Raw genomic sequence first — 18,630 nt, 5'->3', positions numbered from 1 at the left:
GCGATATTCAGAGAAATTTTTTAAAGTGGTACCTCTAGGGGCTGAAGTAAATAGTCCCCCTTAGAATAAACGTTTGATTGAATTCCCAGTGTGCCAAAGTCATTGGGTATCACTAGTAGTCTGGAGTTACACGAACTGAAATAATGATTAGTGTAATCGAATCCAACCCAGCGCTGCAAGGCACAAGCGGATCATTTGCGGAGATCAGAAAGGGAATCTTCCACCCCTGTGCAGGGTTGCCTAGTGGGCAAGGTACCTCAGGGAACGGGTTTTGCTTTGTTTTTCCTTTCTTTCCTAGATCACCCAGGCATGAGTACCATGCCATGGACTCATCTGTTGAGGGGAGTTATTGCAAACAATCCTCGGGAGATCTCACTAACTAAAAATTAGTGGAAGAAGGTGAGAAAGATCCCACCTGCGTTAGTTCCCTTCAGACTACGCAGGGTACCTCGTAGCTCAGCCTGTAGGTTAGTCGAGGGAATAGGGATGCACTAGGACCTCTCTTACACCTCTGCATGAAATAGCTGTGCCCTGAGACCTGGGCATTATAGGAACATTCAGACCAACATAGAAGGACATAAACCTTGGAGGACTCAAGGCAACCCTGGCTGAATTTTTTTCTCTGTTTGTACTGTTGGACTGCAGCCAGGTGCTTAACATGGGTGTAGGCCAGCAATAAAGGGATAGCCAGGGGAAAACAGGGAAGGAACTCCAAGGCACTGCATTTTGGCAGCAATTTTCAATTCATTCAGTACCCCTTGGTAAGGGAAGCCAGTGTGTGGTGAATCTGTGGTGCAACACTTGCTCTGTAGTAAATCTTGTTGCTCACAAAGGGCAGCTCACTGGCACCCCTTGTGCACCCCAAGCAGCCACACAGGGAGGCAGTGGGCTGTGGGCCGCTAATGCACATTCACATCATGCCTCCCTTCCTACTGCTTTTCTCAGAGGGCAAAACCTTGGAAGCTAGTCTTGAAAACGCTGAAGACAGCTCAAAATGCTGACCCAACATGGGAAGTATTTCCTCAGGGTATCATAAAGCAAAAAATGAAACCCTCTCTGAAAGCCCTAGCAGAGAGGGCAGAGACTGGAGAGAAATGTATTTTGCATGGAGCCCCTAATCTTAATGCTGGAGTGCCGTGTGCGTAACCAAGAAGGACATCTCTTCTATCCAAAGGGGCTTCACATTGCTTCTTTTTAAAAGTCACATTCTCAGGTGGGTCATTTACATAATGTGTAATCACAATAATATCAGTCATGGAGGCACACGATGTAAACAGTATTATGATTACTGATAAATGCCGTAGCTACTTCCAGTAAGGAGATGTGTAAGTTAAGAGAAACAGTGTACATTGAACCATGAAACCCGTAAATCTGAGGCATATTACCCCACTTTTTATAAAACCAGAGACACAGAATTCCTCAGGCACAGGCCTTCACTGGGAATTTTCCAGCCTGAGCCTCATTATATGGACCATTACTGCATTACTGTAAAACCTATTGATTTCAGCCGTTGTGATGTGCTGGGAAAAATACCCCCTTCAAGGTCTTAATCGCAGCTGCAGCCTCCAAGCCGACCAGAAAGGGACACAGAGCCAGTGAAGGAGAAGATCACAGATTGTTCACCTACAGCGATGCCACCAGTGCACTGGACCAGGCGGGTCGCTTGGTCTCTGTCCCGGAGCACCCCCGAGGCAGGAGAGGGGCTTGTGGTGTGTGCTCCTGAGCCAGCTGGTGAGCCGCGTTTCAGGGAGCTGTGGCTTGTTCAAGCAGGAGGATTGCTGTTCCGGCTGGTCTGAAATGAATGTCAGAAAGCGTGCGAGTGCTGTGGATACATTTTAAAAAGCGACTTGTGCTCTTTCCTGAGCTTGTAATGAGAGCCATCAAAAAAGCAAGACAACTTGTCAGAAAATATGAACGGCTAGATGCTGAAGGAACAAGTCTAAGGCTTGCATTTATTAGTCTCAGTTACATGAGGTATAGACTAATATACTAAATGCATTTGTAATGTAGTTGCCAGTTAATTTTTTCACTGACTTTGAAGATGATGGGAAGCTTTCCAAACCTCCTTTGTTTAAAAGTTCATTTAAACCAAAAATAACATTTCAGAGCGTATGGAGTGATGGGCTGCGGACAGATGTGTCTTGGCGTATCATTTCTGAATATGCAGATGCTGAAGAATTTGTCAGCAGAGAAACCTATGGGATGGAGTGTAGAAAAGAGTACCCTCACCACTGGAACACACAGAGAGGAGAGGGATGGTGCCTATGACTGGCTATGGACTCAGCTCTCAGCAAGTGCTTTTCTCAAGGAGTTTTGGTGCCTGGTTCACAGATTGCAGCTGTCATGGAGCACACATCACAAGGCCATGCATTATGAATGTGTCTGTCTTTTAACTCGAGGCACAGGAGAAGTACAAAGATAAATTAGGCTCTCCCTAAATGAAGGAATGGATGACTTTCTAAACTCATACAAGTCAAATCTTGGGCATGCAAAACACTGGCACAACCTCTGGTGAAAGGCATGTGGCCGTGCTCTCTGCATCGGCTCATCTGGACAATCTTGGAGTTGTACTGCAGCCCTTTCTGCAGTTCTGGCTGTGAAGATGATATACTGGGAAGAAGTGGAGATCTTGTAAGGGATTTGAGGAAGTTACATTGTTCCCTGTTCTTGTTTTTCAAAAAATGTGAGAGTAAAATGTCAGGTGTTTCTGATACCTATAGATAAAACACCCAGCGGGTATGGATGCTCCCAAATGTGTCCAGAATCCAGGCCCCAGCTGCAAGCTGCCTCTGCTAATGCAGCCATAGCATGAGTGCATGGATGATTGAAACTACCAGCCTGAGCAGATCTGGGAGCAAAGGTGTGAGGAGTACTAATATATTTGCAGAAAACAGCTCTTAATTAGCTGACTGTGGTTTTTGCAATTTCTGGTTGTTCTTAACCTGTAGCAGCCTTATGAGCCTTTGTCTTATTAAGGGGTGACAAGGCCACTGCCCTGGTAGGTATTTAGTTGCCTTGATTTCTGTGGGATTTAGGTGGCTCAACACTTTTGAGGCTCTGAGTCATAGTTCAGTTAATGGATTTCAGCTGCAGAACTTCTAGTTGTGAATCAGGTGCTTGTGCTGGTATTGCTTTTAAATGAAACACCTCATCTGGGTCAAAATCAATGGTTTTCTTTGTGTGGAGTGTCTCTAAAATCTACCTGTAGCTTGTTGCAGTCTCTTTATCTCTTCCGTACGGCAGGGCTTGTCACATGGAGAAACATCCCTGCCTCTATTAGTGGTGATGAGGATTAATTAAGTCTGTAGCACAGTGACACCATTTTTGTGGGATTTTCTCAGAATAGGAAAACAGTGAAACACCATCTCTGTTTTAGGCTCAGAACAGGATCTAGAAATTGGGTCCATGCTCCAAATCACGTACCTTTGCTTAAATTCTAGATGTGTTATCACTTTTAATAAGGTTCACAGAGTCCTAAAATGAAAGTAACGTTACTGTGATTGCTGGCTTTTGTTTAAATCTCTATGGAGTCACTCAAACGCTGAAAGATTCCCTTAGTAAAGGACATGACAGACATCATTTTGGTTTGGGAAAACCCGAAAGACTGGAACCCACATATTAACAAAGGTGAACCTGACTAATCAGCTCCATTTTGAGGCCAGAGGACAAAAAAAAAGAAGGCACCTAATGCATTAATATTTTATTTTTAACATCAGCATACTCCTTGTGACCGATCTGATGCAAAAATAAGTGCACCACTTTAAACTGGAAATTCTCTTTGCCTTTTTGTGTCGGGTTCAGCAGTTGTAGAACGGAGAGACTGTAAACTCTGAAATGGTTTTTGTTCTGTGCTTGTATGGCAAAAATACAGAGGACTGTTAGTCCGTGATTAAAGCTGTTATGTATAATGATTGTATAAATAACAACATTCATATATTCCTCTTAGAGGAAAGTACACACAATGCAGTGGGTACCCCTGCATACCCTATCATGTTAATAAAAGTCAGAAAACATTTTTTCATTCTCAAATTTTAGTGAAGCTGTCTTTAGAGCAGAAGTACACACAGATGTAAGGTTTTCCTGGTAACCACAGGGTTTATTTATGCACCAGGAAACTTGTTGATGTTTAATATTTGTTCAAAAGCTTTCAGTGGTAATTTCTACCAGCCAAAACAACACAGTTGACAGGGAGCAAAACTGAACTCAGCCAACAGGCAATTTCTGACTCCATTCCGTGTTTCTGCTTTCTCTAGGAAATGGTAAATGTCAGCGTGGGCACCCTCAGGAAACCCATCGCTTGACACCAGAAAGAAGGGTGACTTGCCCCTTAATGGAAATCCTCTCTTTGCTGCTGAGAAGTGGTTCAAGAAGTCACTGGACTTCACCTTGGCATTTCCAACACATTTACTTTTGCTCAAGCTGTTGGGAAGGAGGGGGGCAATTGCTTTAAGTCCCCACAGCATGCCTTATCTCACTTGTTTGAAGGGAGTGGGGATGTTTATTTCCGTGAGTAAGAATAAAATTCCCGTGGCAGCAGAGGAGACGAGGCTGGAGAGCCTTATGAACAGCTTGCCAGGGCACAAGGTAGGACCAAAATAAAGTGTCTTCAGGGGCTTGAGTGCAGACATTGCTCTCCTAAAGTGAGACTGTTTGCCACTGATCGCTCCTGCTGCTTGCTGACACTGCTGGGCCCCAGGCAAACAGTATATTCATAAAAGCATGTAAATAGGATCTCTCAGTATATGCAAGTATTTAACTCACAGCCTGGATCGGTCCAAGTCCCAGGCTTCGGCCAGGACTGTTAGAGACCACTGCTCGAAAACACTTTCATGGAAAAACACCATAATAAGAGATTGCTCTTTGCTGAGAACTGAAGTCTTGGCTACTTTTTTGGCTGACATGGATCGATTCAGAGTCAGGAGTGGCCTTGAGCAGTGTCCCAGTGGCAAGGGATCCAGGCTGGAGTTAAGTTTTAAGTGAGTTAGTTAGCGTTCTTTGTGAAGAGAAGTTGTTTAAAGCAATTTTAAGGCATTACAGGGAGTTCAAGGAAGGGTTAAGCTCTTTCCTGTCTCTAGCTATGTGTATGCAAAATGTACTCCTTGAATGACTGGTTTGATCAGCAAAGCTTTGCTCTTGTGCTCTTTTGCTTGCCTTTTCAGCGAACAGAACAAAATGCTTTATAAACATTTGCTTAATATTTCTTACAACATTTTGAGCTTAGCCTTCTTTTCGTATTTAAACTTAAAAACCGAGTGCACTGAATTACCATTTGGTTATAAACTTCACTGTATCACTTCCCTACTATGAGAAAATACTCCCTGCACATGAATACCAATTAGTCCACAGTTGTTTATAAAGTGCATAATGGCTGGAGTAGGTTAATACATTTAACAAACAAATGAACCACAAGGCAACCTGGCAAATATAGGATAAAGAAAATATGACAGTTTAAATTCTTTATATATAGGCATAAACCCCAACTCCCGCCAAGATAATCATAAATAATAAACTTCTCATTTTAATAAAAATGTGTTTTTGGAGAGATAAGAAAAATATATGAATTTATGTTAATGCTGCTTGTAGCAGATGTCACTATGAATATTAAGAAAATGTAGCTTATATTTTAATCACAGTTGTAATTTATATTCACAACATATTTTGTTCCCTATGGTCAATTAGAAGGGCAAAGATTTTACTTTATTTTTTCTAACTAAATAACTGAAATGAAATGTGTTTGTAAATTGCTCTGCTGTTGATCTTCCTCTAGGAAGTTTTACCATTTTCAGGTAATTTGCAGATTCTTGTCTGGAATGGTTATTTAGACACTGACATTTCTCCTGTGTCTGGCCATGCCTTGATATCAGGGGAATATTTTAGGTTACGACTATCCAGGTGCTCTGCTGCAAGGCAGTGCCTCTCCCTCGAACCTTTCCTTCTAAAAGAACATTGCTGCTTCATGGAGGGAGGGAGATGGTGAAAACCTCATAAAACCTGGTCTCTGAATCTTCACTGCATCCGCACAGAAATTTTTCTTGGCAGGCAGTTTCTTGGCATTGACTGGCTGTCAGCAGGAGCAGCATATCTCCTGAAAATGTGAGAGTCCAGTTCCTCACACTGAGTGGAGGAGGCTGCACTGAGACTTTTTGCATGACATTTTCTACAAATAGTTATGAATTCATTCTAAACCTGTTTTTAGTCAAAACATGCTTAGCATTGTAATGGGATGAACACAAAGTTCCAATCCAACAAAGTATGGAGCAGTTGTAAATTCATTTAGTTCATTCATTTGCTGGTCAAATACTTGATGCTTGCAAGTAAATCTTAGTGAAGTTGGTTACTGGTCCTCCCGTCAGGAGATGGGAGCCTGTGCTCTCTTGAGTTTCCTGCTTATGATTCTAGAATCTTACTTTTATTTTTACTTAAAAAAGCTAACTACCAATCTACTGTTTTCTGTTTGTTTGTTTGTTTGCTTGTTTGCTTGCTTTATCTTCTCCTACAATGTTTCTGACCCACTAAAACACACTAACTAGCCAAGAAATACAAAATGTTAAACTGCAAACAGGAATATGTCTGCTAAATTTTTGGGTTGCAAAGTTCACGCCATTTAAGCATGTGCTTAAGTTAGGCTTGTGCTTAACTTTGCTCAATTCTGATTTAATTACTACGTGAGTCAACATTTTAAATCATTCTTATAAACTGATATTTTAATCCCTATATTGTAGGACAATTCTCTGTCCAGGCCGAACAATGGATCATTATTTGGCCTTGTTCTATTTAAATGTCCCCTCAATTGGTTCTTAGGTTATTAAGAGGCAGGAGATATGGTTATCTAATTGCTGTTTTAAAGAAAAGAGGAGTCTTCTTTCTGGATTTTTAATGAAAAAAAAAATGAATTTATAAGGCTACTCTGACAATTCCTTCTATAGGCCTTGGTGTCCCCTGGTGAACCAGGCAGAGGCGTGCTTCTTGGAAACAGCATTATGTCTGGGTCAGGTAGGAAAGAGATTGTTCTTAGGGTTTCCGGAAACAGATTTAGTTGTTGAGGACAATAACTTGCTGAAATAGATCCCAAAATGGGACTAAGGTTCTTGATGCTTGGTGTTGCACTCTTAGCTCTAGGAATAGAGCTCACAAGCCAAAGGTGGGTGCTTGAGTTTCCAGTATGAGAATTAAAGAGTATTAAAACCACAATCATAGTGATGGGAGGGAACTTAAAGTGGACAATGTGCAGTGCCAGTGGAAGCATCCGAACCTCTGTCTTTTGTATTTAAGGGGTTCTTTGAGACCTGGCAGTCAGTGATCTCTACGAACAAGAATACAAAGATCATAATCCTTCATGCATTTAAAATGTACAAGGGGCAAGGGAGGGAAGAGGACAAAGCAGCAAAATGCTTGTGATGAGAATGTTCTCCTCAGAAAGAAGGAATTTAGGTTAAATTTTGCTCCAGCTGAGGAGATTCAAACACTCTCCTCCAACCTTCAATAAAAATATTCTTCCTATCAGCAAATTGGCTATTTTACAGTGGTAGCAAGGGATGCCTTCTATATCTCCAATTGAAACGGGGCCAATGTACAACCAATTATGCAAGAGTCATGGGGACAGAGATAGAACAAGCAAGAGGAAGTCTATAATTTAATGGTTAGAACTGAAAAACAGGGGTGTAAGGATAACATTAACGTTTGATAGGTGGGCCACAGACCTACACCTCATTTTCTATTTATCACGCAGATGCCTAAAGCTTTGCATTGATATAGTTAAATAAAATTGAAAAGTATCAAGGTATGAGGATGCAATAAATGAAGTCATCCAGGCATTGTAGAGTTATATTATTATAGTGATTAGTTTTCTGGACATCAGAAGAGACAACGGTGGAGCACAGCCAAGGGGACTTTATTAACACAAATCTGCAAACATCTCCATAGGAGGACTATGCTCCAGAGTTCTCAACAACCCTAAATATGTATCAGGTAAGTCAAACCTACGCTTTCTGTGTGCCAGGGGAAGTCCAAAAGTTCCTGACCTCATTGCTGGAAGCAAGAACAAATAGGCACTGATTAGAACTAAGTTAAGTATATTTCACCTGAGGGCTCATTAACTATAAGAGAAAGGGAATTGGGATGCCTTTTGAATGTAATAAAACACAGTGCTTGTACTGTAAAAAAAATACTGCCTTGATGGCAAAAAAAATGTATATAATGAGTTTTCTGCTAAAATTATAAAGATACTGCTTAAGAAACAATTTTCCAACAAATAACAAGTAATAACTACAAGAGTGAATGCTAAGAAAGTTTGCAGTTACTAATACGAATACCAGAAAATACAGTGCAAAGCAAAAAAGGTAGCATAGTCCCAGTGTATGGTTTAAAGTTACGCTATAATTGGGTATGATGCTGAATATAATCACAAGAAGGCTGATAAGGAAATTTGGAAATGTTAAAAAAAAAAAAAAGCAAACAATAAGGATAAGGGAGAGACACTCCTAAATTAAGATAATGTTTAATATTGATATTTTGTTTAGGGAGAACAATAATAAAAAAGGTTATCAGATTTTAACTATAGAGCAAAAGCAAGCTAATAAAAGATATGCTTTATTGAAAAAAAACTACCACCAGCAAAACAATAAAAAAGGAAGCGTGGCTAGTAATTCATCAGGAAATTTGTCTAAAGGAAAAAAAAAATAATTAATGACACCAAAAGGCCACTGGGAACTCTCTCCAGAAGGAGTGCTCTGCTCCTATTAAAAATTATGTGTTTATTAATGTCTGCACAAGTACTGCAGGACTGTAAAAGGATCAAAACAGATCCAGAAGGAAGATGACTTTGTCAGAGATGTTTATTCATTTAAAATTATTACTGAAATGAGGAGGACCTCATCGTTTTTAGTGTTTGGTTAGTGGTTGCAACAGATCTGGATTCACAGATAATAGTGGCCTCATCAGCCCAATATAGGGTACATAAACAAGTAGCACAGAAGCTTCACTGTTAAAGCTTCAAGGTTGGAATCAGTTTATAAAACCAAGAGGTGATGAACCTTTGACGATTCCTACATTTATAGGGAATACATTTTATTTATTTCTCTGAATCTCTTAAAACACATGTCCCAGATGGTTTAATTTAGATGTAATTGAAATCCTTAATGTTAGAATTAGAGCAACAATGTCTCTGCCCATGTACTGGTCTTCATAAAAAAAAGTCCATGTCAGAAGAAAAGGTGGAGATAAAATAGCACTAAAAATAGACTTTGTGAGTAAAACAGAAAATTATACAATAATTATATGATGGGCAATGACTTACAGAATTTATCTAAAGAATGCCTGGAGGGAGGCCTTTAAAGAAATTACCAAGGGATATATATTAGCTTGTAGGGTGGTTGTAGGAAAAAAAAAAGATGTAGGCATGAGTATGTAGACTTAGAGCAACAAGCTTGCACTGTTTAGGAGAAATATAATGAGAGAGAATTCCATCTGTCTAGATAAGGATACTACCTTGTAAGCATAAGATAATATTCTTATAGGATATATAGGATCTTTATTCTATAAAGATATTATAGAGAGGATAAATGTGAGAAGTCCCTTTCTCAGATAGAACTGCTACTGACAAAAACAAGAGCCCCAAAACAAATCTGGATTTGCAAACCCAAATTTGTATTTGCAAACAAGTTACCTTTGTAATTTTTTTTTTTTTCTTTCCAATGGGAAAGAAATTAGACATATTAGCAGTCAGACATTTTTAAAAATTGATCCGAGATAGCCATGAGATAGCCTCTGAAAGGTGTGGAACCCAAGTGTCTTCTTTAGGAGGGCTCAGTATCTTAACAGTCATCTTTCTGTAGTTAAATATTTTTGAAACTCAATCCAAATAAGGATGTACCAAATCAACCTTCCTCCTGAGTTAATAGAAAGCAGTATTTTCTGCTAAGTCCTGGCAGAGCTACAGACAAGAAAGCTTAAACTGATGCAAACCAAACTGTGTTTTAGAAAAATAAGTCCCTTAGGTTAAGTACAAGAATATTCCTCTGTGACATTTAGTGCATCACAGAGTCTAAAAAGAGGCTTGTTCTCAGTGTGGGGCACAGAGAAAGTGTTTTCCTTGGTAAAATTTCTGTGTTTTTCTGTGGAGAGATATGAAAAATGTTATCAGAATTGTATCAGCATAGGAAACTTCTTTCTTCTTGCACTGGGTTCAAGTGCTTCAAAAACAAGGAACAAGACAAGTCTGCTCATTATAATTTGTTTAATTATTGAACTATAAGTGCCAAAGATTAGGGACACTGAAGAAGTTTAGTAAATAAACGTACTGGGAATAGACATTATAGGATGATTACTTCATGCTAGCTATACAAAATTTCAATTTAATGAAATGGAAGCTTTCATTTGGGAACCAGTTTACAGACAATGCCTAAGAGGATAACTGCCTACTGAAAGCAATGTCAAAAGGGTTAGATATGTGGGTATAAATACCAAAATAGAAGAGCTGTATACTTTATCATTTAAGGTTTATGTTACAAGAATTATCTGTAATGACATAAACAGATGGATGTTACCATAGACAGAATCATAGACATTCGGCCTGAAGACCTGCACCCTTTTTCAGGGATTTCTTTTATAATGCTCCAGCTTTATTCTCCCAAGAAAATTAAGATGTTAATAAGTATTTTATTCTGTGGTCAGCATGAAAAACAATAGGGACAGCAGAATTGCATAGATCATTCATTTGTGAAGCGACAGATCAGTATGGAACTAGAATACATTCTTACTGGAGAGAATCTGTTATGGACTAAAGCAGAGACAGGCATGTATGTCATGGCTGAATGATGTATCAGACCATATTTCAAGATGATGGTCCCAGGAAAGTGCATTTATTAATTAGACCTTTGTGAGGTATAAAGAAAAGAAATTCCTGGGATGAAAAAAAGAACATTTAGACTACTAAAATAAATACAAAGATCTCTTCTGGGATACATGACGCTGAAAAGAAGGTATATTACATTAAAATGCACACACAATAAGTTAATATGGATTACTTGCTTTATTGAAACACTTCTGGAAGAAAATAGCAACCGTAACTGCATAAAAGCATTTCAGACATAGGATAGCATTTTGGTAATTAAGATTATGTCTAGACCATCTAGTTATGACTGTTTTTTCAGAGGTAAACTACATTAAGTTATTTAGTTATGAAGTGCAAATTGTAAATATGAAACATCAGGGAAAGAATAAAATATAAAGAATGAAATGAGCAGAAGTAGGTGATAAATATTGGCTTTGCTACTAATCAGGTAGTGTTAGTTCTGTGCTGCCTGGTTCACAGAATATTTTTCTCTCTGTATAATAAAGTACATTTTGTTGTGTTGGATGTCTGTCTAAAATGCCAAACAAACTGTCTTTCAGAAAAATTATATGGCACTGTTACATTTCAATGTGTACTGGAAATCTGACAGGAATAAAAAAAAAACAACCTCAGACAGGGAACTCAGCTAGGTCTTAAAGGTATGCAGTGGGAATTGGTGTGCTAACAAGATTTCAGTTGCCCTTTGCCTATAACCTCCTCGAATCCTGAACCTGTGCCCTTTATTAATATTTTTTTACAAACCACATAGAATAAATAGTAGAATATCTAAGAAGAGAGACTTCCCATAGTTAGGGTATTAAAACGAAGAGTAAAGGTAGTAATATATCTTGCCTAGGAAAAAAGACACCAACAAAACAAGAAATGAAGCAGGTGCTATTGCCTCATACTTAGCTGAAAATATAGTAGAAAGGAATGCACTTGTAAAGCAAGATCAATTAAATGTCCTTCCTTAACTGTCCGTACTTGTCCTGTCCCAAATGTCCTGCTCTCCGCCTTGCTGAAAGTGTTCAGATTCTCCTTGAAAACTAAAATTTTATGTTAAAGATGAAAGATTAACTGTAAAATTAAGCTGTATTTTTTAATTTATAAAAAAGTTAGGGGTTTTCTCCGACAGTGTAAGATTGTTATATATTTTCCTGTAGAAGTCCCGGTCATAGGAGGCTACACTACAGTTTCTGCCAAAGAGACAATGTGGGGACACTTCATATAAATTTGCCAATGTAGGGAAAGGATCAGCATTGACAGCACAGGGTAAACAAAAGTTTCATGCAAACAAGTGTTCATTCAGACCATGTGCATGCTAATTCTGGAGAGGTCAAAATTTGACTTCTGCCTACCTTGGCAGTATTGTTTTAATAGCCAGCTGCGAGTGTCTTTTCAGCACTAAAATTATTTTTAATGGAATGTTTCCTATCCTGGATGAAAATAGTTTTTATAATCTAAAGTGGGACTTGAGCCCAGTATCCCAATATATAAAGCCATTACATTAACCAGCTGAGATGCTCCGTCATAAAAAGATAACTACCTTTACATAAATAACTCCTGACAATGCAAGCAGAGCTTGTCTTTGAAGGTGAGAGAGAACACTGTAGTTTATTGTATTATGTGAATGATAAAAGTGATATTTATAGACCAGACTAAAATGACCCTAGTGATGAGCACTGAGAGATTTACACTTTAAGGGGAGAAAAACTTTTTAAGAACTGACATCATCATCAAACAATTTGTGTTTCTCAGTGAATCTACGAGCTGAGCCTGGTGTTTTAATGACTAGAAATCATGAATATTAAACTAGAGAAAAGTTGACAGTATTTAAATGAGCATCATTAAGAGACACATAAATTAACAGGATTTTTAGTTCTTGTGGAACCGCCGTTTCAATGTTAATTAAACAACTGGAGTGCTCTTGTGCATTCCCAGCAAACTGTCCCTAATGTGTTCTGCTGAATATCATTATGGGTGGCTGCCTTGCTGTTTAATTATTTTCAAGCTGATTTTTTTTTCCCGTTGCTGCAGTGGTTTTGTGCTTGTCTTGCATTCAGAAGGTGATGGGGCTTAATCCCAAAGGAGTCTGTCAGTTTGATCTACATGTGGTGCCTATACTGAAATACCCATTTTTGTAACTAATAAAACATGCATATATAGTGTTGCTGCCTAACCCTGCTGAAAAAGCCCCACTATTGACTGCATTATCTTTGTACGTAACAGCCATTTGATGACTTACTGGGATTTTAGCAGTAGTTCTTTATCACAGTGGTAATCATTATTTATTCCATTCTGCACACGCAGGTGGTAGGGAATATGAATTTAGATATAGAGCAGGGAAGCAAAATAAGCATGAGCTCTAGTTATTTTATAAATGTGAAGAGCAATCCTGCACAAAGCTCTGTTTGCTCTATCTGTTTAGAAAATTCACTGTTCCTTTACTTCTACCTGCACTGGGTATGTGTAAATCAGGAATTAAAAGTGTTTCTTTTCAATCACAGACATTCAACTCAGTACCATGTCGGTGGGGAGCACAGACTTTTTTTGATTTTCCTTTAACCGACCTTGCCTTACCAATCTCCTGCTAGTGGCTCTGCATCCTCCCCTTGCCATGGCAGCAGGCACTGCCTCACAGGGGTCCCCACGCCACGTTAGAAAGAGACATGCCCTCAGACGTTCACATTTAAAGGCCAGGCTGGATGGGGCTTTGAGCAACTTGATCTGGTGGGAGGTGTCCCTGCTCATGGCAGGGGAGATGGAAATGGATGATATCTGAGGTCCTTTCCAACCCAAACCATTCTGTGGTTCTATGATTTATCCAGACTCCATGTTAGACTGCCTGCTCAGCCAGAGGCCTGCCATGAGGCTCTGTGAACTCTTGGAATTGAAGACCACCTCTGCTTTTTAGGTTTTTGCCAATGTTACCTCCTCTCTTGCCAGGTAGCTGCTCACACTATCTGCCTTGAACCTCATGTCTGACCATCAGGAAGCATCGTCTGGACATGGGTCTGGGCAACCTGCTCTAGGTGGTCTTGCTTGGGCAAAAGGGTTGGACCAGATGGTGGGTCCCTTCCAACCGCAGCCATTCTGTGCTTCTGTGCCCTCCTGAAGCTGAGGAAGATTTCCAGATCAAGCACATAGAGGTGAACCATCCCAGCTAAGCTACCCAGAGGTAGGTGCTGCACTCTACAGGTGATGCAAACGCAGTGCCAAGCACCTGCATAGGCTGCACATAGAGGGGCCACTGGGGACTGGGCCAGCTCTAGCTTATGCAATGAAGAGGACGTGGCTATTTTCTGCCCCTTCTGCAGTGCCTAAGCACAACAGAGCAAAGGCTCTAAATACTGAGTTAATGTTCATTAAGTCATATGCAATTGCCCTGCTTCCTTCCCTGCTGCCCTGCAGCGTCATTAGGAGCAGAGAACACTGCCTCCGAATTATGGCTGCATATTACTGAAACCCATCAGATCTAAATCTTTGGGGCTTTGAACACATTCCTAATCCATTTAACCTCAACTGACCGACAGCCTGGCCTTCAGAATAAAAACGTGGGTGGCAACATGACAAATTGCTGGCTGGCCTGAGTTTGAGAAAAGGTCTTTTTAAATTTGTGAGTTCAGGCAAGAAAAAAATATTCTTGTTTTCTGCCCAGGAGAAGGCAGACTTGGATGTGTCAGCTGGTGATGTTTCCCTACTCCGTACTATTACTCTGTATCTAAGTAAAGCCAGAGTGCAGGTGTTAAAAAAGCTCTACCATCCTACACATTTGTAATGCCAATAACTGCATAAACACACTAGGAACAGCAGTGGCTTCTCTGTGGAGTACAGCAATCTGTAGAGATAATATACTTAGTGGTGCCTTGCTGAAGTTTGGAGAAAAAAAAGTAGATGGAAATTAGAAGTCTGATACAAGCCTCAGTTTTAGGATTTATATTTCACTTTTTTTTTTTTTTCTTTTTTTTTTTTTTCTTTTGCCAATTTGCTGAGAAACATGACTGAACATTTGTTGATGGGGGAAAAGTATTTTGCATCCAGACCTCAATTTAATTAACTAAAAGTTGTTTCTGAATGTTTTTCTTCCTACCTACCTACTCACAGTTGCCTGTATTAATAGAAACAGTTGATAGATGTCTTCAGGGGAACTTCCTATCTAATTAGTAGATTTTTTCATACTGCATCTTGCCAATAAAAACAAAATTAAAATAACCAAACAAAGCTAATTATGTGGTGCTTTGAAATACCTGTCACATAGCTGAATATACATTTCCTCCTCCCCTTGTTGTATGTTACATCAGTTAATCGGTATTTATACACGATGCATTTCACTGACGGAATGCCGTGGTGACATGTTTGTTGAGGAGGTGATACCCAGGTCCCTTCTGAACGGTTCCTGACTGGAGCAGCAAGAAATGAGGTAGCTGGATTTCACAGAGTAAGCAGTCGCATCACCCAAACAAGATCTTGACTTAATCTGTTTAGTCTCATATCCTTGGCGATCCTCCCACCCCTATTCCCCACCAAACCGCTAAGTAGCTGGTGACAGATGTGTGTATTGAATGGAGAGCTGGAACAGCACAGTTTTGGGGGTGTCTGAATGTGAGACCTATCCTGGGTTAGATCTGGTGCCTGATTTAGCCTTGGTTTGAGATAGTGCAAAAGGATGCTGTTCACCTGCCATTTCTTAGAGGGTGTAAATAGTCCTTGGCTTAGTACTCCAGTACTGATTTAATAAAATTTATTCTCTATATTCTCTCCAGATTTATTTCAGACTTAATCATAATGTAAGAAAGCACGATATTGTGTCTCAGTTTGGCTCAAGTGAAAAATGGAGTTTACTTGGAGGTAGACCAACTCTTCTCTGAATCATCAATTTGCTGAATTTTCACCAACTTTGACCAATCACTCAGGATTTCCTGACCTCAGGGAGGGGGTGAGAGGCAGATGTATGTACAGTTAGATTCTCTGCATAGGGTAATGTTCAACTCACTGAATGCACACTGGATATTGCTTCCAGAGCTGGCAATTTCATGTAAGTCATCTGCATGGTTTCAGATTGCATGCTACAAGCAGCTGGCAGAGTTGTAGACAGCTCTGTGTTTTATTACTTATAAAAGACCTGTCTTAGGAGGCGTGTGTGTTAGCTCCTATGGATATTTAGAGCAGTAGGAAGTTGTAAATGCCAGCAGCAAAAGCAGGTTGCATGGTGCTGCTAGTGCAAAAGCAAACAGAACTGTATTGGATAAAAATCTTGGCTACAGGTTTCAGGAGGGAGAACAACAAACCTAACCCAGGAACAAACTCCCATCAGGTTAGCCAGCCAGCAACACCCACGGTAATTCAGTAATCTGGGTGGGAGGCAGGTTTTCCTTCTCACTGAAATTTGCTGGAGGAACAATTTAAGGTCCATAAGCTGAAAACAGGGCTTCAAGGGTCATGCCAAATGCATACTCCTAGCACTGGTGAAGGCTGCATTGTACTTATGTTGAAGGGCAACGATCTTCCTCATTTACATTTATTACAGCGGCTACGCTGATATGATTCTGATTCATTAGACCAACATTTACCTTTGACTTATTTGAATTTCTTGGAATATCTAGTACGGTCTATAAATTCTTGTCTTTCTTTTGTGTGAAAGAGGAAATATGAACCTCCAAAAATGCATTTTGTAATGAAGACAACAGTGCCATCTTATTACTTATTCCTCCTCACCAACTCCCTTGTGTTTAACTTCCACAGGAAGTGCCACAGAGCACAAACAGTTATTCCTGAACACAAGGCTGTATTCAAAACAGTTATTTAATTTTGCTGGGCCTGTAGCGTAGGATCAAGCACTTTTGTTTAGGTGCTAAGTGTTTTATAGAGATTTTCAGAGTGTTTCTGTGTCATTTAAGTATTGCAAATTGCAACCGGTGTCTTGTCAATAAGGCATTATACAGGTGAACGTCTTTGTGAAAATAATCAGAGTAACGAAAACATTTACATGCCCATTCCTCCCTATTTCGGATTTTCTTCTCTGCTGCCTTTGAAGCTTTAATTTATCTGAAGGTTGTTCTGAAGTTGCCTGCAGGTTTTCCAATAGAATCCCGTATCCTAATTCGTGCCTTTTCAAAGCTAAGCCCATGTGTGGTTTTGCTCCTTTCCCTTCAGTCGATGATATCATTGCCATCTGTAATCTTTAGGTATTAAAAAGTATGGATAGATTTTAAATATATCTTCATGTAGATAGATACTTCCATTGCTTAGCTTTCTGGCTCTGTGACTAAAATAGAGATGTAATGAGTCCTCTGGTCAACACCCCTCGGCCTACTGCATGCAGGGACCTGGGGATTTGTTCGGCAGCTGAATCCTTCTCCCAGCTCTGAATACTGGTCTGCCTGCTCGAACCAGCTGCTGGCACAGGTTTTGGTTACTGAACAGGAATAAAGCCCTGCAGTGTGTGTTTTTATTTATACCTACACAAATTCTGATTCCGTGTCCTATTTGACACTCTGCACAGGTGTCAGTGATGTAACAAGGTGTTGGAAACCTGGCCTAAACTCACCATCTCTCTCTCTCTCTTCCTTCCTCAGCAGGCTTTAACAAGCTAATGAAGTTGGGCTTTGATACCCTTGTTCTGAAAGCGTCTGGGATAGTGCACAAGAGGTGAACTGGTTCCCAGACATCAGCAGTTGCTGCTCTGTGCAGGTTATGATGCAAAGGTGCAAGCTATGCATGCTCACTGTCTCTGCCGTGCGTGGCAAGCCGGGTCAAGTTTTCCTCAGTGTGTAGGAGGAAAGGAGAAGGTTGCAATTTCATTATTTTTCAAAAGTTGTTGCAAGTCTATAGTGCAGTGAGATGGGAAGCAGGGAATGCATGAAAGAGAAAAGCCAGCAAACAATAAAAGGGCTTGAAGACAGCCTAAGGACTAGAGAGTGTTTGAGGGGCAGGAAACCAGAGACATCAGCAAGAGCTGAACCCTTGCTGTAGTGCCTGGTTTTGCTGGTTTTGCTCTTCTCTGGCCACGAAAACACTGGAAATAAATGCAAGCTGCTAACATGCCCAGATCGAACCAGTCTGAGGCATTTTCCTTGGATGTCTCACCTCTGATCCTGCACTGACACGCCAAGCACCCACTCGTGGGGCTGTGCAAGGAGCTTCTCCTGCGTGGAGCTCCACGACCCAGCCTGCAGTTCCAGGGCTGTGCTGGGTACCCGCATCCTGGGGAGCTCTGGTTGTTTGCAGGAGGTTTGTAATTACAGTGTTTTGAGACAAAAGGTTCTGAGCAGGAGCGTTTAGCTGGCTCTCTATCAATTGAAATGCAGGTTTTCAAGCAGCAGTAATCTGATACTCTTTGCTTCTGCGATTCTGGGCTGCTCCCGCGTGCACATCAGAGCCGTACACACAAAATCAGATATAAAACAGCTTTTCAGAAATCTTTCTTTGTTCTGGGCTTTTAATGTTTATTTTTCTTGTACACAATGATGATTCTAGTTAAAATAACATTGCATCATTTGGCTCAGGTTACTAGATAATTGGGGAGTCTTTAAAGCGGATTTTCAAGTTGAGAGTAGTAGAGACAATTTATAGTAGAACAGATGGTTGGCCTTCATTTGCCTGTTGACAGGTAGCGTGTTGTCAGCACTTCAGGTTGTTATCATACAGAGAACAGCAGTTCAGAATCTTAATTGGGACCCAAAAGGATATACTCTACAGCATTTCCTGGGCATTTACAGGCACAGGAAGATGTACAAAACAGAATGGGGGGAGGAAAGAAAGCCGAGGTATAAATATGATTCAAATGCAAAAATGTTGGG

At 40.2% G+C, this 18,630-nt stretch overlaps 1 long non-coding RNA gene across 1 annotated transcript in view; it reads left to right on the top strand.

The window, feature by feature from the left end:
- The first annotated feature begins 15,165 nt into the window (after positions 1 to 15,165).
- Positions 15,166 to 18,630, top strand: part of LOC118170419 — a 29,946-nt gene continuing 26,481 nt past the window's right edge. The window contains exon 1 of the long non-coding RNA XR_004752705.1: positions 15,166 to 15,269. This is a non-coding gene — a long non-coding RNA (uncharacterized LOC118170419). The remainder of the gene's footprint in view (positions 15,270 to 18,630) is intronic.

The sequence above is a fragment of the Oxyura jamaicensis genome, chromosome 8 (assembly GCF_011077185.1).
Source record: "Oxyura jamaicensis isolate SHBP4307 breed ruddy duck chromosome 8, BPBGC_Ojam_1.0, whole genome shotgun sequence".
Classification (NCBI taxonomy): domain Eukaryota; kingdom Metazoa; phylum Chordata; class Aves; order Anseriformes; family Anatidae; genus Oxyura; species Oxyura jamaicensis.
This window is presented reverse-complemented; position numbering and strand designations above follow the sequence as displayed.